The sequence below is a fragment of the Manacus vitellinus genome, unplaced genomic scaffold (genome assembly GCF_001715985.3).
Source record: "Manacus vitellinus isolate BGI_N305 unplaced genomic scaffold, ASM171598v3 scaffold_0_pilon, whole genome shotgun sequence".
NCBI classification, from domain to species: Eukaryota; Metazoa; Chordata; class Aves; order Passeriformes; family Pipridae; genus Manacus; species Manacus vitellinus.
This window is the reverse complement of record NW_021938789.1, coordinates 52,551,610-52,574,817: the sequence shown is the minus strand read 5'-3', so window position 1 is coordinate 52,574,817 and position 23,208 is coordinate 52,551,610. Positions and strand designations below refer to the sequence as shown.

At 41.4% G+C, this 23,208-nt stretch overlaps 1 long non-coding RNA gene across 1 annotated transcript in view; it reads right to left on the bottom strand.

The window, feature by feature from the left end:
* Nucleotides 1–1,928: 1,928 nt before the first annotated feature.
* LOC112841091 overlaps nt 1,929–23,208 on the bottom strand; it is a 25,256-nt gene continuing 3,976 nt past the window's right edge. Inside the window, exons 2-6 of the long non-coding RNA XR_003915747.1 lie at nt 18,445–18,749; nt 15,839–15,985; nt 13,132–13,439; nt 8,601–8,772; nt 1,929–2,063 (exon numbers count right to left, since the gene is read on the bottom strand). This is a non-coding gene — a long non-coding RNA (uncharacterized LOC112841091). The remainder of the gene's footprint in view (nt 2,064–8,600; nt 8,773–13,131; nt 13,440–15,838; nt 15,986–18,444; nt 18,750–23,208) is intronic.

The window sequence follows — 23,208 nt, the reverse complement described above, 5'->3', positions numbered from 1 at the left end:
CTCTAAAGTCTATTTTGAGAAAAATATACTTTCTGTTTAAATAACGTTTTAGATATTACCATGGGTTCTGGCTTTATTCAAACCTTCTGAACCCTCTATTCAGCACTGATCAGACCCCACTGGGGATGCCGTGTCCCATTCTGGGCTCCCCAGTACAAGGAACACGTGGACATACTGGAGCAGGTCCTGTGGCAGGCCACAGACATGGTGAAGGAGGAGAGGCTGAGAGAGCTGAAGGCAGAGAAGTCTTGGGGGGATCTTTTCAACGTGCATTAATAGCTAGTGTGGGAGTGAAGTACAACAGCTGAGGAACAGCCCCACTGCCAGCTTCATTGCATCTGCTGAAAGAGCAATTTTTGGCAGCTGGAGCCATTACCCTTTTAAATTGCTGCAGATAAATCTGAACAGTGCTCAGGGATCAGAGCTTTTACGTAGAAGCACCCATTTAGTTCATATAGGGTAAGAAAGCAAGTGTCCACAATAACTCATAACTTTCTTCTGCTTACACAGTCCAACTAAATTAATGTGTTCAGTTTTGTTGGGCTTTGGGGGGGCTTCATTACACCAAGCAATTTCAGAAAAAGTTTTGAATTAAGTACATTTTAGCAATTAAATACTCTTCCTCTAAGCGAACTGAGGGAAAAGAAATAGTATATAATGTTATAACTTTTTATGACAAAATGCTTCTTTATCTTGATCTCAAACATTGGATGACAAGAAATGGCATCAAGTTGTGCCAGGTTTAGATTGGATATTAGGATGAAAGGGTTGTCAAGCATTGGGACAGGCTGCCCAGGGCAGTGGTTGAGTCACTATCCCTGGAGGTATTTAAAAGACATGTAGATGTGGCACTGGGGGACATGGTTTAGTGGTGGACTGCACAGTGCTGGGTTAAGGGCTGGACTCGATGATCTCAGAGGGTTTTTCCCAACCTAAATGATTCTAATATTCTGTCATTAAGAGCTTCTTTAAAAATCCTTGGCTAGAAATAAAAACCCAAATTAAAAAGCTGTTTTTAAATACTGTTGACCTTAAATATGAGAGGTCCTCTCAGTGTTTACTTCAGGAGAGCAACGTCATCCCAAAACAAAGATTAGCTTTGAGGAAGTTTTCTTTTGATTAAGTGTGAAGGCTTTTTCAGTATGTTAGATGGTATTGTTTTATTTTTTAAATATACTTCAGTGCATTTTTATAATGTAGAATTTTACTTTTTTATAATGTATTTTTTAAAATGCATATGGTGATTTTTCCTCATTTTTGTTTAGAAGTGTAATCAGTTTATCTCTTCATTTGCCAGCATCACATTTTCAGCATTGGTGAATTGCTGCTATCAGTGTTTTTAGAAGCACAGAATTAATAAATGAATGCCTAATGAGTGCCAGCTAGGTGGCACTGGAAAATGCATTTCCATTCTCTAAGGAAATTATGCAGGTACTGAGCTGAAGAAGCTGCTTTAGCTCATCTCTTTAGGGTCTTCAAAATGTCAGTGTAATTCCTTACACTACCCAAGCTATAGCAGGAAATATCTCATGAACTTGTACCACAGCAAATTCTGAATAAATTTACGAAACACCTCATTGTGCACTACTTTTAATGAGCACTCCTTACTTTTCCTTTTGAGTGTGCACCCTGATTTGTTACCCTTTTTTCCACTCTCTCATTTGTACTAAAAGATATAATTGTAATTGTGAAAGTCCTCTTAAGAATCCAGTTTCTGGCAGCACTGTAAGACACATTTGCTCTGTTTTCTGCTTTGGCAGTAAACCCTACGTTGTTTTTGGGCAAAACAAAGGTGCAAACAGAAGACACTACAAATCATGTTTCTTCACTGAAAGCCAAGTTTAAATGCCACATTCATCAGATCACACATCTGTAAACTTGCAGAGTGTGCTGGAGGGAGGTGTCTTTGCACTTGTGCTTACCTTGCTATGCTGGACCCAAAGGATTCTGCGAGCCTGTGGAAGCAGCTGCTCCCAGCCTGGCTGCAGCTGTGCCCATCCCTCATTACACACAGCTTGCACCACAGTTGTTTCCCATGTACTGTTCGAACTCTCCAGCCAAGCCTGGTCCAAAAGACGCATAAGATCCAGAAATAGCTCCATATTAGAGTTTTGAGAAGGATTATGAGAGGTTTTCTGCATAAAACTCTGGTATGATCTCAGAGGATGTTTTGAAATCCCCAACAAATTACTTCTCACAGAGGCTGGATTAAGATCTGTGGAGTAAATGCAGTTACAGGCCTGTGCTACATCACAGAAAGGAACGAGCAAGAAAAACTTGTATTATTATCAGTATTATACTGATAATAACAAACAGCTCACTGTTGGTATGTATTGCTTCAGTCTTTCAGTTCTATTGTATAGTTTGAACAACAAAGATTAGAGATGGTCCTGTAATGAGCAATGAACACAAAAATTGGATAATCTCCCTCTGGTTTTTAGTACTTCTCTGGATCACAACAGTAAAGTAAAAACAGTTAGAAAAGAATAGACAAGCCTGAGGATTTTGGCTAAGTCATTGTTTCCCAGGGACTGCGTAGCAACTGGTGGCTACACAAAATGGAAAGAAAATAAGGGACATGGGGTCTCTCTGAAAATTCATGCTGTATTTCATTTTCTTCTTTTTAAACCAGCCTATGCACATTTTGGATCCTGTATTAATTTTGGCTCACCTGAAACCTTTCTATTATAACTACTAATTCCTTCTATTTTTATCCGTCACACATATTTTTTTTGCTATTTCATTTTCTTTTCAATAAAGCTCCCCCTGAATTAATGCTTGTGTAGGATTCAGAGGGAGGAGGCTCTGCTGGAGGGAGGAAATTTAATAGGGCTGTGTGTAGGAGGATGAGCAGGTCAAGGAAGAGGAGATGAACCCCATGCTTTGTAAGGAAGGATAAGGATGGTATCAAAATAATGAGGTGAATTAAACAGAAGAGAGAACAGCAGAAAGTGAAAGGAATGGAATGACCTTGTTTTAATAGAAACAGGGATCAATGGCAAGGGAAGTGTTCAGGGAGACAATCCATACAGAGCAGTAATGAATCACGGGAATCAGTGCTTTAGGAATAGGATGCAAACAGGAATAAAATATTTAGAAGGCTGCTGCATTTACCAGGCTCTTCCAAACTGCAGTGTCTTTCATTAGATTATTAAAACAGACGTGTACTAAGGAACATTCTTTTACATACTTATTTACTTTAAGAAGTCACAAAATGATCAAGGATTGTCTGACTAGATTAGCTGTGGTATTTTGCATATCAAGGCACTCAAACTGACTACTTTGCAAGGCAGCCAGGTGCTGGAAGACAGTAGCTTACTGTTAAGGATCAGGCACTGTGGAAATCAGTATTTCCTGAAGATACAAATCTTTTACATAATCCTTTCTGTATTATCCCCTATATCCTATCCCCACTAGATTTATGAAACCGGCGATTCACCACTGATCCGATTACTCCAGTTAGCACCAACTGAAAACAAACAAAAAAACACACGTACCTTCACCTCAAAATGCTGTGAACATCCAGCTGACTCTGGGGAAATAGGAGCTCCGGGAAAAATCTCGGATCTGGCAGCAGGTATTGACAGTGGTATTAGGACACAGAATTAAGGAATTAATTGAGCAAAGGTAGATCTAAATCATTTCCGTAGCATTATGTCCATAACACTTGACCAGATGGTAATACATTGATAAGAGGTGCTACTGACGTTACAGCAAATAATCTGTGGAAGTACCAGTAAGGAACACAAAGCCAGTCACAGCTGTTACCTCGATGGATACTCTGTGTGAAATTTGTCTTCTTTGTGTTCATGGGAGGTGGATTGTGGGATGCGTCCACTGAGTTGTGTAGTGACTTAAATATGATGTCAAATTATCACCCAAAACTGTTGATCATAATGTAATTAGTAAAAGCTGGACTATTGTACCTCTGCAGCTGCCAGCCACCTACTCACCTACCTCAGGGATAAGCGGATCTGTTTCTGTTAATGAGGATTAGACACCGTTATGGAAACTATTGATTTACATATGCCCAGATAAATGCAATTAAACTTGTGATATGCTATTGTACTTCATTTAAAAAAACGCCAAAAAACAGCAGTATCCTAGCACTGAAAAAGCCTCCAGGAATTCTGATCCAGACTATGACACACTGCAGCCACATTATCCTGACTATCTAGAATTATCTTTTGTTACTGCTCTCTGCTGCAGAGTTTCACAAATGTATTTAAGGATTGTTTCATTGCACTGGTACTACAATCCTGATGAATGCAAAAAGGCCCCAAATATCCAGAGACTTTTCAAAACTTAGTCTAGTGGTTCTCATAAATCCTAAACTCCGAGAGAAATTTTCAAGGGAAAACGTTCCTGGAAGGCTTTGGTTTTCACATTCACAAATGGAAGGCCAGAGAGATGCTCAGTAGGATTGTTTTAACCAACTATCTGCACCAGATGAAGAAGCTGTACACTTTGTGTCAGCGAAAAATGCCAAAGGAAGAGGAAAAGAATAGAAGGTTAGCAATGCACAGTTTTTTTCTTAATTCATGGTCCATTTAGGAATGGATATTTTTTTATACAGGAGAAGAAGAGAGAGATGGGAGAATTCTACAGAAACTATTGCACAACTTTGATTATCAAACAGCTGAGCAGGCACTGGAAATCTTCAGACAGAGCTTCACACATCATGGCACGTGCCAGTGGTGGCACACAGACCACTGCCAAGCAACGTGCTATCCATGAAAGAGCCAAGAACTGCTCTGCCACAGTGGCTTCCAATAGCAACTTCAGGTACTGCACACCCTCCTCTTCAGGCCAGGGTCCCCAGGGCACACAGACAGAGGGCTTTGTGAAGGAAGTTAGTGTATGCTCCTTCAGTTTACACTCTTAGCTGTGATTCACTTTTGGACACCTCAGATACTTGAGGAAAGATTTAACCATCTAGGTTATTCCACATCCTACGCTTTGATAATTCTGATGTGCCCAGGGTGAACATTATTAGTTTTTCAAGCATAGCTAATTTTGCATTATAACAATATTTTTTATTATTCTTAACTAACTCTTGCTTTTTTTTTAATTGTAATTTTTTAATTACTCTGCCAAATTCACCACTAATGGGTTCCTCTTACACAAAAAAAAGCTAGCTTTCTTCTGCATGTTTTCGTTCCTTGGTTATGTTCTTATGAGCTTGCAAATCTGTAAGCACTTTTCTCCATTTGCAGGGCAATGTGGGGAGGTCAGGATGTTTATAAGGACCTGGAATTCCAAAAAATTCATTTTGTATTTTAGTTTTGATTATTGCCACTTAAGCATAATGACAACATCCATCCAGCTAAAAGTTCAGTTTCACTGGAAATTGCTTTTTTTTCCAGTGAACCACTGCTAATCAAAAATGTATGAGCAATGCTTTCATAAGTAAAAAAAAAAATAGTAAAACAGTCTCATAAGTAAAATAAAATAAAAAATGGAGAGTGAACAACTTTCTGTTCTAACGTGGCCATCTGTCATTTATAAAGACATCACCCCATTAACCTGTCTAATCAACTCCATTCTTTTTTCAAAGTTGGTTAAGTAAGTTTATGAGGAGACGTAGATGTTCTCTTGATTAAATCTGTTGTAAAACGGCCTCCCTGGTGTTCTGCTTTGTGTGCATTTACACATATAAAGGTAATTACAAGTACATATCACTACTGTAAATTCCATGCTTGTCATATTACAGTACATGACATTTTCATTTCCTCCTGGTGAAAATGAAATCTGATAGTTTCTGTTCAAGCAATAATGACCAATTAGAATTTGTTATTATTAATGTCTATCCTAAAGTATTCCAAGTCATGAGGTGGTTTCCTCCTAGGCAGTTGAATTTATAATGTGGAAAAAAGGGGGTTGACATGTTGCTATACCACCTTCAGCCATTCCCCCTCAAGACTGGTTATTCCTTCAACAAACTGGGAGATCCTTACGAAAAACCCACAATACAAGAGAGAATATTACTGAATTCAGGTTTAGAGTTGAAATAACTGATTCTCCTCAGCAGAAATGTCTGTCTCTCAGCTTTCCTGCCTGACATTTTGCTTTTATCACAGGAACCAGAGCTCAGTTCTCCTGCAAGTGCCCGTAGCTCCGGAGAAGTGGGAGTCAGTTAAGTTGCATTAGTCCTGATGCAATGTGGTCACTTATCTGCATCGGGATTTCTTCAGGGCCTTCAGGTTCCTCCAGTAATGGGGAAACTATTGCAAACTGACCCTTAGAAGAACTGCTCAAGGAATGAAATCAAATAACTGTGCTCTACTGGAACCACAACAGGAAGGTTTCTATAGCATGCAGTCAAAGTTTATGTAAATACCTGAAATACCAAGTGCTTTTTAAATGCTTTACTAGTCACTTAAGTAAGTCCCAAATAGGTTGTACCTGATAAAATTCCAGTTTTGTCACTACCAATTTCAGCATTAGGATAATTTTTTTAATTGCCTGACTCTTGTTTAAAATAAAATACCTGTCTTCAAATCCTAGGATGAGTAGATTTACACATATGAATAATTTTTTAAAGGATCCTTCAATGGTCATAGAAAGCAAATTTCTTTTTAGAGGAGTTTGAGAACCAAATCTCTGTGAAATCTTCCCTCTAGAAACTTTCCTCTCTAGAGGTAACTTGAGAGATAGGCAATGTACAAACCCACAGTGAAGAGAAGAGGAAAGACAGCTCTATATCATATGTGGAGAGAGAGAGTGAGAGGGTTAAAAAAGAGCAAGCAGTTGGAATTATATCATGATACATCATATGATAGAAAGCAGATGACAACGTTTGAGATGCTCCATTTGGAAGATGGAAACAGATCTCCTCTACTCTCACTGAAATGCTGTGGAGAAAGCTGGTAAAGAAACTGTTGAGGAGTGTTACAGCTCAAGAGTGGCCAGTACCTCTCTTGACAGATCTCAGATATTAAAAATTCAAAGGAGCATAAAAGTATTCAGACAAAAATTAAATACCCAGAACCTTGTATCAAGCACAGAGACACAAGAATGGAGAATATTACTTGCCACTTTTTCTTCTTTCCTCTTTCCCAGGCCATAAGCACCTGTATCATAGTCACAAAGTGGCAGCTGTTTCATCTCCTTTTTCTCTCCCTGAAGAAAACTGACACTTGGAAAAACAAGGAGTAAGCTTATGCCACCTTTACAGTCTGAAGGCAACTGGATGTAATACCATGCAGCAGATAAAACTCTAATCTAGTGTTGGCAATTTTAAAAAATGAGTGGTTTTGCACAATTTGAGCTTTACTTTACTGGGTCTTCCCTCAGAATTTTATTTTTTTCTCAAAAGCAAAGGGAGGTAGTAGTAGCAGAAGCAGAGAGTAGAAGCAGCAATGGCAGACTAAATACCCTGAACTTCAGCTTGTTCAGGCAGCAGGCAGACAGGATCTCATGAGAAGCTGTGGATGCCCCATCCCTGGAAGTGTTCAAGGCCAGGTTGGATGGGGCTTCGAGCAATCTCGTCTAGTGGGAGGTGTCCCTGCCCATGGCAGGGGGTTGGAAACAGATGATCTTTAAGGTCCCTTCCAAACCAAATCATTCTGTGACGCTATGATTCATGGGAGGGTGCTCTAAGGGGCAAAGGGCCACAGAGACTGGTCAGTCTTGGAGGCCAGCCTCCTGAAAGCACAAGGACAGTCCACCCTGAACTGCAGGAAAATGGGTGTGCACAGCAGGCAGCCAGACTGGTTGAACAGGAAATTCCTAACTCAGTTCAAACGTGAAAAGGAAGTGTATGGGGCTGGAAGAGTGGATGGGCTGAGCAGCAGAAATGGAAGTTTTGTGGCTCTGAAGGGATGGAGTTGGGTGTTACGTGCTGTTGCACATTGCCAGAGAGGCTGTGGAGTCCACAACCTTGAAAATTTAAAAAACTTGAATGCATAAGACTCTAAGTAATCTGACTGTACTTTCCAACCTAAATTACTCATCACTCTACATTCTTCACAGAATTAACAGTCATACAGGCCAGCCTAGACCACTTTGCTCAGGGCACTGTCCAGCTGAGTTTTTACTATCCCTACAGAGAGGCTACTCACGATTTTAACTTAGCCATGTTAATTGAACCTAATTTAAACTTAATCCTTACTGGTTCATTTCTGGCAGCCTTTCTTTTCAATTTGTGTGAAATGTATGTATCAGTATGTGGGTTTCTTTCTTGGAGGGAGTGTCAGTTTTCAAATCAGGATCTGCATTGTCATGAGTATTTCAAAGATGGAATCAATTAACAGCCTGATTTAATGTAGAATTTTTTTTTCAAATTAAATACAGACTGGAGGCTATCTTTTAGTTGTTCTTTCTTATGTGTATAGGCAGTTTGTAAAAGTATAATGTGATATTTTTAAATTAGAGGTATTTCAAGTTATTGTTAAAAATGGTCTCATTTTGAATATTGGCCGTTATAAAAAATGAGATTTACAAATATTTTCTGATACCCAGTCACATCAGAGGTACAAAAATGCTGTGTGTTGTTAGCATGATGAAAAATAAATTATATGAGAATAGCATAGATTTTCTACAACATTCACTGCACTTTTTATTCAACATTTTATATAAATTGATCTAAACATACTTACAGTAAGGAAGTGAACTAGATGACTTCTTGATGGCACTTCCTATAAAATATTTCTGTGATTTCTTTGTCAGGAAATTATTACAGATCTGAGCCCAGGGTTGAGAAGTCTTTCTGCCTAAGCCTATGCCTATTGAAATGCACTGAGGTCTCTTCAGTTAGATCATTGTATTTAGCTGAAAGAGATCCAAAAAAGAAGGTTTAGGTGCAGAAATAAAGGTTTACATGCTCTGGCAGTGCAGCTGTACTGGTTCTGATGACAATGTTCTGGGTTGTTATTTCCTCCTCTTTTATTTTAAGCACCCTTGCAGTAGCATGGCAAGGGTGTTTATCCGTTTAAGAAGGATCTCTCTTTTTCAACTTACATTTGTATCTCAAAAGGATACAAAATTAAAATAGATGGGATCAGATGTTAGCACATAACCTCACTGTTTGAATTTAATAAATACTGCAAATTGCAGTCTTGCTTAAAGAAAGGAGCAAAAACTGAATAAAGGGTTTGGGATTCAGCTGTAAAAAATAACCATAAGTATCCACACGTTTTTAAAAGCTTGAATTCCAGCGTTACGAGAGTGTGAATGTTGTCGGGGACTGGATATAGTATTATTCTAGTGCTAAGTCTATTTTCTGCTTTTTGAAAAAGAATTTTCCACTAAGATTATGACTGCCAGATTTCCTACACCACTTGCTACCCTCGAATATTTTGGAGGCTCCCATCATCTTAACACAAGCTGTAAAAGAGGTGATTTGGCCCTGGCACCACAGACGTGCCAGTTCCTGTGACACTTCAGACTCCTGGTAGTCTAAAGTGTACAATTTGAAAACACTTATGTGAGCAAATAACCGTGCTCTCCACTTACTAAATTAATTTAACGAGCCACATTGTAAAATTATACTGCAAGCCATTCATGATCCTTGAGATGAAACATGTTACTCTTCAAATAATGCTGTACAGTGAAATACTTACACCTTGAAAGGAGAAAAAAAAATGACAGAAATATCTTAATTTAACTGATCTCTCATATTTTTAACATATTGGCCTCATACAACTGATGATTGGGTAAATAGGCATTCAGGCACATGCCTTTTAGACAAAAAATCTTAAAGTCTCATTTTCTTAATTTGAAGTGGGTGCTGGATAAAATGCATGGGGAAAGTCAGATTTTTCTGCCAACTACAGCATAGTGGAAATCTTCTTGCATAATGAAGTGTTAACTAAGTCATGCTTTTGGAGAATGATTTAAAGTGTGATTCCAGCACCAAGAGACTGTAAAAAAAAAAGCAGGGCTCCATGGTGTCTCAGTAATTTCAGCATAAGATATGCTGAGTTTGCAAGGAAAAAAGGTGGGAATGTTTGGTTTGGGATTTTTTCCCCCTCCTAATTTCCAGTTCCCCAAACTCCTCCTTTGGGCTTTTTATATCTCATGCATCATTAGATGGAATAAATTATCATCAGACTAAATTGCATAATTAACTATGGCTGAGTTGGCATTAAAGGGGGAGAGATTTTAACCTGCACCATAGGCAAATTTGGTGGGAAATAACTGACAAAGAAAATGGTCAATCACCTCACTGGGGCTCTTCTACAAAATAATCTTTTATAGAAGAATCAGAGCTTTCAGAAAAGCATAATGAGCTAAAACAAGCTTGTATAAAAATATGCATGATATCTCAGTTTAAGGAAAACTCAGTACCAGTTTTATGGATAAATTTTAGATTGTTCTATCAAATATCAGGAAAAAAAACCAGAGAACTGAAAAACAGAGAGATAAATAAAATTTTGGTATTCAATCATTTGCTTAAGAAAATAAAAAAGAAAAAGGTAGATAGAATACATAGAAATGCCCTATAACAGGTAAATCTGAATAATCCACTGAAGTATCATCTAAAAAAGCAGAGGATTATGGAGCACAGGCACGATCTGTCCCCGTATCCTGTTTAATTTGCAGAAGTAAAAAATTAAGAGGCAGCATATAACATCTGGTCTCTATTCCCCACAGAGACCAGATTTAATTGTACTTATACTAAGAGACCATTATTTTTGTCTAAACAGCTTTCTGCTCTTTCAACCACAGTACTCTTAGTACCTTGGCTCTGCCTGTGCACAGTGTCTCCAGCCCACCCTCCAAAGCAGCAGCAGAAGGGGATGGGGATTTTGGGGGAGAGGGCAGAAGTGGCCCACTCCCAAGGAAGGGAAGCTCCCTTCCCTTCCCATTCCCCACTGCTAGGGCAGGGGGAGGGCTGCAGGGAAAGGCTGTGACCTCAGCAGGCAGCACAAGAGGTGAGAGGGGCTAGAAATGCAGTGTGCTTGCTCCCTGTTATTAGGAATGCTGGGAAGTGATCCATGCTAGCAGTAGTTTTTTCTTCATAATTTATGTGTTATGCCATAATGTTTTGCTACAGTGGGATTGAAACTATTCGAAGTATTTTTAATTAACGAGGACCCATAAAGGAAGAAAGCTATATCCGTACAAGAAAATAGGACAACAGGGAGCCAGCCAGAATTCTAAGGAAAATACTGTCAATGAGGCATAAGGCTGACTGAGTCTTGACTTACACTGTGGTGCAAATATTTAGGGCGAGCTAAATAATGTAAATTTGAAGCAAAATCAAAAGCAGAACGTTAAATAGGCTGTAATAGCGCTATGGAAAAGCATATACTCACCAAGAATGGACACTGCCTGGCAAAGCACTTGGACCATGCTTTTTTTCTGCCTAAATTACACATGAACTCTTGACTAATGTTGCTCCAGATGAAATTCAGGTTTGACTAATGTATTCCTTAATAGCTGCTTGTTGTCGGCAAAAGCAAAGAGTTATAGATAACAAAATTAAATATTTTTTTCCCTAAATTAGAGGCTTTTAGGTAAAAAGCTAACTGAAGTGAATTTGCCATGGAAGCAGGCCACCAGGATTTAGCTTGCTCTGCAGAGGTGCAGAGTTGGTTTTGCTTTTTTGCTGTGCAAGTTATTTCTGTAGATTTACCCCGACTGTAAGATTCGCTAAACTGGAAGTGTAAAAACAGTTGTAGGAGTTATCTGAGAAGGAGAGAGGAGAATTTAAAACAAAGAGCTTGTGTTTTACTTTGCTTGTAAGGTAAAAGTAAAGGGAAATTTGGGGATAACGTGTATTATGTATGCTTTATGACAGCTAAAATGAAAGGGAAGATTGCTTTTTTTTACATCTGGAAGGAATAATTTTCTTGGTACAGATATTAAGTAAAATGCTGATAATTCCTTCCTCAAATGTGGAGTACATAAATAAGTTATACAAGAATACTGATTTTGTTGTGCAGTATATTCATAAATATTAGATAAAAAAAGAATCTCAGTTACAGAAAGCAACAAAAGCTAGTGCAGTCTCCTGAGTTTTCCTTTTATTAAAATAAATTAGTAGACTTGTTTGGATTCTTAAAAATAATTTCTACCCAGAAGTTAAACATGTTTAAATAAATTGACTGCATAGATCTTACAATGAAAGAAAGGCCCAACACTACTGCCAGATTTATGAAAAAAGTTTCTTGGTTTTATCTGGTGGATTAAAAAGTATATGTTAAATAAAACATGGTTCCTGTTGATTACTTGATAATAGTTTGAATGGTCTGTGTATAAAAAAAAAATTGCAGGTTTCTCTAAAAGAGTCTGGTTTTGCATGAACTGCTAGTTTTCACTGCTGGTCTTTTTTTTTTTTTTAAAAAAAAAGGTACCAGAAGGTTACATTTTTTAGGAACACTTAAAAACACCTTTGACACATGTAGCAATAAGAAAGTGTTATTCAAAGCTTGACCATTTAAATAGAATTAATAGAAATCCATTTTGTTTAGACTGGAAACCTGAAAGGATGAGACTGAACAAGACTCTCTTTTCCCCCATTTTTCTAGAAACAGTCATACCCTGAAGTGTTGACTGAGCTGTTCATTCTCAGCTCTCTGTGACTTTAAAGGTGACCTTCTCTCTGTCTGCACTGTGTTATAAGGGTAGTGACTGCTCCTTCCTTGTAACCTGTATAAAGATCCTTGGGACTGAACTGATTTGATTTAGGGAAGCTGAGATCAGGAAAGTTTCTGGTACTTCCACTGTCCTTATCTTACATAATGATTACTAGAAAAAGACACTACAGAACCCCTTCACATTGAGGAAACATGGCAAAGGCCAGTAATTTTGGGTGCTAGAGACAAAATCTCAAAGCAGTTAACCAGTTTCATGGCAAATGGACAAAGCTAGAGGAGAAGACAGGAGATGTTGCTTCCTCTATGTTTTCAAAGATTTACAGAGAGCTACATAACACATCCTGACTTCTGAATTACAAAACCACATTTATTCTTAGGTGGGGGTTACAACCCCTTATAAGGAGACAAATAGTTTCTTTTCCCACAAAGCCTTTCTTCTAGAAATAGAGATGCTAGACCTTAGTAATTGAAGCAAGAACTACTTCACACGTATCTTTCAAACTCAGGAGAACACATAACCAGTTCTGACCACAGGAACTTATTTTGTCTGACATGGTGGATATAAAAACCACGTTGCACAGCTTACCTTCAGTTCTTCTGCCTCCCTCCAGTCACCAGGCATCTCCCTCATGGGCTGGTCTGATGGGCTAGTGGACAGGAATAGCTCTGTTTCTTACAGTATTTGAGGAAGCCACTTTGTTTAGAGTGGTAGCAAAGTTTAAAGGTCCTTCCCCTTTACTCCACACTGGTGATGCCGCATCTGGAGAGCTGTGGCTCAGCTTTGACCAGTGGCAGATCTTTTCTGCATCCTGCTGGAACTGGTTCTGTCTGCCACAGGGACAGTTCCTGATGTCTTCACAGAAGCCACCCCTGCACCTCTGCTGCTACCAAAACCTGGATACATGAACCTAACACAGAAAAAAATAATATAAAAAGTGAGAGGGTACAAGAAACATAGTGAGAATTTAAAAATACGTTGAACTGCTCAGAGGGAGACATTGCAAGAAAATTTTAAAAGGGACAAGAGACAAAATATAGCAGGAGGAATTCATCAATGGTCTGGATGAGGGGATTGAGTGTACCCTCAGTCAATTTGCAGGTGACACCAAGTTGGGTGGGAATGTTGATCTGGAGGGCAGGAAGGCTCTGCAGAGGGGTCTGGACAGGCTGGATCAATGGGTCAAGGCCAATAGTATGAGGTTTAACAAGGTGAAGTGCTGAGTCCTGCACTTGGATGGCAAAAGTCCCATGCAGTGCTACAGGCAGGGGACAGAGGGGTGGAAAGCTGCTTGTCAGAAAAGGACCTGCAGGTGCTGGTTGGCAGCAGCTGAAGAACATGAGCCAGCAGTGTGCTCAGATGGTCAAGAAGGCCAATGGCATCTCTGCTTGGATCAGGAAGGATACAACTAGTGTGGCCAGCAGGACCAGGGAAGTGACTGTCCCCCTGCACTCAGCACTGGTGAAGCCACACCTCAAGTGCTGTGTCCAGTTCTGGGCCCCTCAATAAAAGAAAGGCATTGAGGTGCTGGAACAAGTTCAGAGAAGGGCAGCGGAGCTGGCTAATGGTCTGGAGCACAGGTTTTATGAGGAGGGGCTGAGGGAGCTGGGGGTGTTTAGTCTGGAGAAAAGGAGGCTCAGGGGGGACCTTTTCACTCTCTACAACCACCTGGAAGGAGGCCGTAGCGAAGTGAGGGTCAGCCTCTTCGGCCGGGTAATAAACGGCAGGACAAGAACTCCAGCAGGGAGCGGGCACAGGACAAGGACAAGGCCGCAGTGCCGCCTCTCTGCCACCGGGCGGCGGCAGCGAGGAGGGACGGGCGCTGCAGGGCCGCCTTCGGGCCACCGGGCGGCGGCGGCTCCGCGCTCCAGCTCGGATCCCGGTCCGCAGCAGCCCTTGGATCGCCCTGCGCGCACCGCACTCGGAGAAGCGAGAACTAAATCTCAGCTGGCGCTGTTTCATCACCCTCTCGGGGCGGGAAGAACTCCCAAGATAGGAGGGGAAAAGAATGAAGTGCCTCGGGGTCACATGGCTCAAGTACGCTGCATGTAGCTTTGGTGAGCATTAAGGGAAATAAATACAAATACATGCAGCCTGGTCTCAGAGGAGGAAGGATGCTGCTTTTTGTCCCATGTTAACAAGCTACTGGGAAAGCTTGCTTTGCCGTGCCGGGGAGACCCTACAGAAAAGCAAGTCTCGGCTATTTCATTCCTCCAGGATGAGGCAGACTAGTGTCACAGCGTGGAAGGCAATTCTTACATGGTAGTTACTCTGGGATATTTAAATCAACTTACTATTACCATCTTACTCCTTTTCCCATCTAAGGAGTTGAAAAATTCCATTTCTGCCAGAGTATCATCAACTTTATAAACTGCTGCATGCTACAAGACGTCGTTTCTTCATTGTTACTTTACTCACTGGGGAGTTTTGATTTCCACCTTTCTCCCATGAAGTGGGCAGCAGAAGATGAGCCACACAAGCAACTTTTTTTGGCTTACTGCAGCTTTCTCTTGTCTTTGTGAGCCAGCTGTGTGGGGATGCAGATGCTACACATGCCTCCCTAGACCAGAAAACCTGCGCCCAGAGGTCTTTGTGCAGCAGCTGTGACCTTCAAGGAGTTTCTTTGCAGGTGATGCAGCATCTTGCACTCATCTGTCCTTAGACTGCTACTTGCTAGTACTGGGATCTGTGCTTCTAGGTCAAACATACATCTCTGGGGATCTGCATGGTATTCCAGCCTTCTTGTGCCTCTGAGCATGGCTTTGGGTCTGCAGCCCAGGGAAGGAAATATTTTCAATGTTTTCCCCATGCTCAGGTGGAGACCCGGCACAAAGGTTCTGCTGCGGCAGAGTTGGCTCAGCGCGGGATATCCAGGGAACCCAGATACCTGAGCTGCTCCTGCCTGTGGGCAGCACTACTCCTTCCTGCAGGAACCACCCTGCGGGCTTCCCTCAGAGACCAAGCCGAAGCTGAGAATTCAAAAATGGGTTTTCCAGTCACTGGCTCCTGTGGCACCGTACAGCCGATCCCTAAGAGAGCTGCCAATGGGGGGAACCACAGCCCCGGCTGGACACGGGACACAATAGCAAAGACACACCCGTCACCATGGGTGACCTGTCATCATGGGTGACCTGTCACCATGGGCTGCAGAGCTCAGCAGGACTTGGCTGGTACTCGTGCTTTGGGCTCTTTTTCTTCCTGGAGCTGGCATTCATGGAGTCTTTTCAATAAAAGGGAAATACTTTCTAATACGAATCAGTGCAATGGGAATTGCAATGAGACTTATTTGACTGACCTGAGGGTCATGTTTCGTGATGTATTTCTGTACCAGAGTCTGAGGTTATATTTAATGTGTCCTTTGGGTGCTCGCTGGGAACGAGGAGGGCAGATGAACAGACACATGTCTTAGAAGAACTGCTGAGTTCAGAGCTGGTCCTGATGACTAGCAGCAAGATACAAAAGTAATTTTGTCAGTGGGTAAAGCATTTACAAACATGTTGCATTTCCAAAAGAGGAGGTGTTGGCTGCCCTATACAGACAAGGGCACAAGGGAGGATAGCTCTGTGGGAAGCCAGATTGTTGCCCATGTAACGATTCAGGGAAAGGACATTAGAATAACTTTGAAGTCCACCTGCCACCTCAACCCCGGCTTTTTCTGTTGCCCAAGATGTGTATGAGTTGTAAATACTCAGACACCCCTCAGTCTGGCCTTTGGGTGGTTTTTGCTTTCTTCCTCATTAAGGCACTTTTGTCTTCAGTATTCCCATCGAACACTTCCCATAAACTGCAGCTTTGATTGCAGCACATTTAAAGAGGTGGGTGACAAGCTGGTGTTGTCCAGTGGGTGGCTGTAGCACTGCTTTGCCCTCAGATTGCAGACAAACCTGGCTGTCTCATTTTGGTGAAGTATCAATGACCGGACCAACCTTCAGACTAGCCAGAACACTTGCTGAACAGGTAGGAAGGCACAGAATAAAAAGATGTCTCAATGCACGACTGTGGTCCTGCCTTTGTAATTCTGCACCTGTGTCATGGTCAGCAAGCAACTCAGCCCCACTCCCTCCCTCCCTCCCTTTCCCTGGTAAGATGGGGAGAGAATCAGAGGGGTAAAAGTGAGAAATCTCATGGGTTAAGATAAAGAGTGTTTAATAGGTAAAGCAAAAGCTCCACACACTAGCAAAATGAAACAAGGAATTCACTTCTTCCCATGGTCAGGCAGGTGCTCAGCCATCTCCAGAAGAGCAGGGCCCCATCACATGTAACAGTGACTTGGGAAGACAAATGCTCATCACTCTGAATGTCCCTCCCTTCCTCCTTTTCCCCTCAGTTTTATATGCTGAGCACACCACCATATGTGTGGGATATCCCTTTGGTCAGCTGGGGTCAGCTGTCCTGGCTGTGTCCCCTCCCAACTCCTTGTGCACTCCCAGCCCACTCACTGCTGGGGTGGGGTGAGGAGCAGAAAAGGCCTTGGCTCTGTGTAAGCACTGCTTAGCAGTGATAACACATCCCTGTGTTATCAACACTGTTTCCAGCACAAACCAGCTACTGTGAAGAAAATTAACTCTACCCCAGCCAAAACCAGCCCAGTCTGGTCCTGTGAAAGGCCCTAGTTCTCCAGAAGAAGGTACAAGGAGGTCCCCTAACAGCAACATCCTAACCAGACCTTTTCCTTTAGCACCCGAGAGAGACACGACGTGAGAATCAAAAGGCAACATCTTTATCCATCGAGGCTGAAAGTAAAACCAAATGGGTAAGTCACCTGCAAATTCCATGGCAATCTAGTCATTCCAGACAAACACCTGCACAGCATGACAGACAGGTTTTCTTGGCGTCAGGCAATTAAATTTTTATCAAGGTGTAAATCAAAACACCAGCTTACAAATTACCATCATAAAACATTGCTGGAGGTTATGTTTTCCTGTTTCTTTTCTACAGCTTATTAACTCTATCTTTCTGGAATATGCTGGTTTAGATTTGTCACAGAGTAAATCAGAAATGGAATTCAGGTATATGGATGAGTCTTAAAATATTGGAAATAACATTGTGAACATTTGTTAAAGCTGCTTGTGCCTTCATTCATTGGATATTATACTCACTTGAATCCATTTTGTGTTATTATGTAGATGCATGCACAGACATAAAGCTACCAGATGAGTTACAGCTACTTGCTGTGTTTGCCTTCAAAGAAGCTGATGGTCTGTCCTGTCAGCTGGATTGTCCACCTGTAACTGCTACACCCCTCCCTGATTTATACATGTTGGGAAAGTGCCCAAGAAGGAGCTGGGCCATCTGCCAGTTTGCTGACTTCTTACTGTCATAGACTGAGGTCTGTGCAATTAGACTTTGCTGCACTACAGAATTAAGTGTATTACCTTGCCCTTTGAGATAAACAAATTAAATTTGCTGCTGCTGGTGTATGCTATGTTATACTGAGCACTCTGCTTTTTCTTTATTCCAGCCTTACAGCATCAAAACATTCATTGAAGGATGGTGGTAACATACTGTCCACATTAAGTGACATTTTATCATGCAGATCTATTTCCTTTATGTTTTTTCTAGTCAGATGTTTCTGAAATTTCAGTAAGAAATAAGGAAAATATTTTGCATGGCTTTGTCAAATATTTTAATGTAGTTTGGGCAAAGGTCAAGCGTTCCTATGTGGTCAACAAGTGATAAGCAACATTTAATAACATGCCATTTAAAATGTGTTAGTTAAAAGAAATCTAAAAGTGCTGCTTTTCCAAAGGTTCATGCAGTAATATGCTGAATTCAGAAATAGGTACATTGTGACTTGTGGTAAGAAGAGGCCTCAGTGCTGAAGTAAAGGAAAAAGGGATGAGGTGCCTATGGAGAAGAGGAGGTATAAATCTTGCAGAAACAGCAAGCAATTCAACTCACCTTGCACAGGGTATTAATGCTGACCCTCATTGCTGGTCTTCTGGTCTTGGCTTCCCTGAAATTAAGACCAGGGATCCATGTCTCCAGTGTGCCAGGAATATTGGTTATCAGCCCCTTCAGAGATGTCTTGTGGAACAGCTGGGTCTCCTTCCCACCTGCCCAGAGCCTGCTTATGGATGCTGCAGCATGTGGAAAGGATCCTCCACTCCGGCTCTGCATTTTCAGCCCAGACGTAAAGCAGCACATTGGACAAGATGCACTCCAGCGTCTCATTCGCTGTTCACACTGTGATTTAGGATTAACAGCTGTTAGGACAGAAGGAGAATATGTACAGGGTTTTGTTTGTTGCAAGGGCGTTTAAAAACAGACCTTGTAAATCCTCAAAGAAGTCGGCAGGGTGCAACTGCATCGCACTGTGCTCTGCGTAAGACGGAACTCTGGCCAGCCACAGTTAGAGCATGATGATCACAGGGAATGGGGCCAGAGAAGGGGGAGATTTAATACAAGTTAAATGTACTTTCATGGAACATTTCGGCTGGTTCTGTGTTGCAGTAAAAGCTTTACTGGTGTCAATAAGAAAATTCCCATTTATTTTATTGCTATGAGACAATCCTCCCTCCTTGGCCTCCACTAAAAAAGAAAAAAAGTAGGTTCTGGAAAAAAACACTGAATGTCATTAATTCCAATTCTGGAAGTAGATTGTTGAAAAAGCATCATGGCTTGTGAATGCAAACACTATATAAAAGCACAGGCTGGAATAAAGAAAGAGCAGAGTGCCCACTGTAACATATACTTACAGTTGAGCAAGATACATGGGATGTGCCTGACAGCACCATGTTTTGGTAAGGAATGGTTGTACTTCCCTATGTCCTGCACCTCTCCAAGATCTTATCTGAGTATGGTCTGACTCATTCATGCATTTTCCTATTTGTGGCACCGTGCATAAAACATGGTTTTGTTTATTTCAATACAATGGACCATATATGGGCCATATTGGAAAAACGGTCATTTCGCAGTGGTGTGGAAAAAGATAAGATCCTAAATACAGGCTGGGGGCAACCTGAAACCCCAAATGGGAGAGAGAACATAATCATGCACAGATACAACTGTGCAAAATGAAAACAAACTGTGCCTGAAACGCAAAGACCAATGGGCTGAGCAGCTCACAAGTGTCTCCAGGAGCAGAGATCCAAGGCATGTGGAGTTAGGACCTGTTGGAATCTGTGAGGGAACACTTCTGGTTTTTTGCTAAGGTTTTCCCAACTGATGGAATAACGTCCAGTGTTTCACTATTCATTCAGGACTACACCTGGGCCAGGCTTGCCCAGAATACAATAGGTGACAGACTGAATCAAGATGTGTTTACCTCCTCAAAAGTCAAGATGAGGATTCTCAGAAGTTCCCATATGCTTTGTGTCAGGCCCTGCCCTGCAAGTTCACAGGTTCACTTGTAAACACAGGATTTCGTGAAATCATCCGCATTACAAAATGATGCTACAGGATTTCATTTTGCATGTGGGCCTTGTGCTTTTTGGTTTTTTACAAACATGTAATTTAATTTGAATATTGCCTCAGTTTTTGTCTTACAGAAGGGGCATGGGTTTATAACACTGAATGCCTATTATCCTATTCTTCCTATTTGCTCTTAGGACGAAGCAGTTACCCTTCCTATAGTAGCAGGCAGTGGTTGGATTAACAAGTAAGCAAAGATGAGTACAGCATCAACAGGAAATAGAAACTGCTATTAAGCACAATAATGCCAAAGGCTGGGTCACATGAACTGACTTCTGTATGATTTCTACCTTGAGAAATTTCTGCTGATTTCTGCCTTCAAAACCACAAATGCAAAGTAGCAACTACTTTCAAAGAACACTCTTTTCCTGTGTCAGTTCTAGAAAAGCCTTTCTCATGAGAGTTAGAGAAAGAAAAGCACGGCCAAACAAGAAGCTATTCCTACAGAGCAGGCTTACCTAAAGAAATACAGGTATCAGAATCTCTTGAAGGATGCTTCTCAGCAATTACCTTGCTTTAGCACTCTATTTTCCAAGTTGTCCCAAAAAGGTCACCACAGTCCAGCTCTGAAGGTTAACAGGGATGGGCTATTTCAGACCAACAATGCAATGACTGTCAGAGACCAGGGCAGTGGCAGCCCCTCTTCTTCTCTCTTGAATACTCGCTCCAATTTTTAGCTCAGGCACAGAAGACAGAAAAGCTGCCTGTCTCTCAAAGCAATATCCTGATTAATTAATTCAGGAGTCTATTGGTAAGACTTGGCATTTCCCACCACTCTCAGAAACCCAGACCTCGTAGGTGCAAGAGTAGAACAAAAGAACTCCCCCTACTCAGCGCTGAACATGCTGAGGGTACAGCACTAGGCCTGCCTCCATGACTCTCAACAGTTTCTGAGAGAAGCCTCACATAAAGGCTTTGCAGCAAGGTAGCAAAGGCACACAGTGGGGAGGCATCAGGAGAAAATTATTCTCGTTCCTTTTTACTCTATGGCAGCAGGAACCATCTCTAAACTTCCAGCCAGAAACAATGATAAGTCTGCCCCAGAGACCCCAGCTGAGGCATCTGATCAGGCTCTCACAGGGCTGGGGACAAACATCAGGCAAATGCACTCCATTAGGATCACTGCTAAACACATTTGCCATGAGCAGCATTTGTTTTCCTTAAGATTCTTAGGTCAGTTCTGCTAAAGCTGCCTTAAATCCCAGACGTTCAGAGCAAATAGGGATGGCAATCCAAGTCAGAATACATAACTAAACCCTTGGAGGAGAGCAGAAGATGGTGTTTCTTTATATTAATGACACCTCTCAGATTCTCCACCATTAATGGCTTTATATTCCTATTGATCATAAATATGGAATATGGGATTGAAAGATAAATTATGCGATGCCCCAGACACTTGAAATATAAGACCAAAATAAAAGAATATGGGCTTTGCTCAGTTAAGAGCTGTGCTTGATACCTCTTTTAAAAAGGAATCACAAGTCACTAGCATTTTCTTGGGGTGTGGGAGTGGAGGGTAGATGAATAAGAAATAAAGCCCTCCATTCCCTGGGGCTGCTGGATGAGAGAGCAGTCAATAGTGAGCACACTCAGCTTCTCCACCCCTCAGGACACCTATAGGAGATCACCACCAAGAGGTGGTGTCCTTGCCTGTCTGGAGAAAAGTCTGGCAGGCAGAGAGAGCTTCCCTCTGTGCTCCAGGGCTGTTGGACAGCAAGGAACTGTGCATGACCTGGCAGCATCTTAAACTAGTGCCTTTAATATTGCAAAGCTGATCCGAATCCAGCAGTATACTTATTAGCATGTGTTGATCTCTAAAGAAGAGTGGTTGCTAAGGAAACCACTTAAAAGCCTGCTTTAAAATATTTGCTACATATTCAAAAGCCAGAACAATTTCCTGCTGTCAAATTACAACAGCTCTTCAAAGATCATTAGGAATATTCTTTAATCATTAAGACAGAAACATCCACGTGGTTCTTCTCAGCAGACAGATGACGAAATTCTGATATGGGGTATTATCTTTGTAAAACTGAAGTTACGTCACTGAAACAAAATCAGCTGTGCTACAGCACAGCCATTCCAAGGATCAGATTTTTCAACTACATATTCCTAATACAAAGTTATCATGTCTGACATCCTAATATTTTGAAGTATCACAACTTCTAACTTATACTTCCCTAAAGAGCCATAGAATCATTTGGGCTGAAAAAGTTCAAGGACAAATTCGATTTGCACAGCTAACGTGCTGTAAGTGGAGAATGCCAAAGGCACAACGTGAAGGGCTAGGAACATCCTGTTCTAACTCACTTTTCCTGGCATTTAAGAGGACATATTCTTCACTAGAGGCACAAAAAGCTCAGCAAAAACTTTTTTTTCTGTTTCCAAATAAACTGCTGAATCCTCAAAAGCCATTTAAAGTGTCAGGATAAACAATTCAATGACATTCTTTCACTTTCAGAAAACACAATGTATTTTAATGGTATGTTAGTTAACTTCCCTCGCAGTAGCCCTCATAGTGCTGTGCTTTTTATTTGTAGCTGGAGTGGTGTTTAAAACACAACAGTGTTTTGGCTGCTGCTGAGCAGTGCTGGCACTGCTCGCTGAGGAGGGCGAGTGACAGAGTGGCTTTGTGGGTGAGGTCAACCCAGCCAAGGTCAACCCACTACTCCTGAGATCATCAAGGACAGAAACCTGACTTTAGTTTTAATGATAACAGCCAATCCTCTTGGTCTGATCCTCCCAGAAAATATACAGTGTTTAGGTATAGGAATTTATTTTCCGTCTTCACCAGGACACAAACAAGCCATGTCATCCGAGGAGTCCTCTGGGAACAGATGTACTTTTGCCTCCCGTCTTTCCTAGGAATCAGAACTGGTTTAGAGCCAGCAGTTTGTTCTGGGTACTCCTGTGCTTGTGCTCAAGTTACACCATCATCCTTTTGTTTCAGAACGTCTTCTGTCTCTGTGTAAGTCACGAGTCCCAAATGAGACAGAAACTTATTGAGTAAGATAACCAGAGGGAAAAAAGATTACCATGTCCTCAAGTCTAAGCACAGAAGGGATGTCACATCACCTGTAAAAGTACTGAGCATGAATTAGAGAATTAGGCATTGCACATCATTTGAACAGTGCCAAAACCAATAGGGTTTTGCTTTTCTATTTCTTGTTTCTAATCAGAACACCTACCAGCTTGCTTAGTCATGTTTCAATGTTAACACTATGATTATTTATGCAAGGACAGTACCCAGCAAGA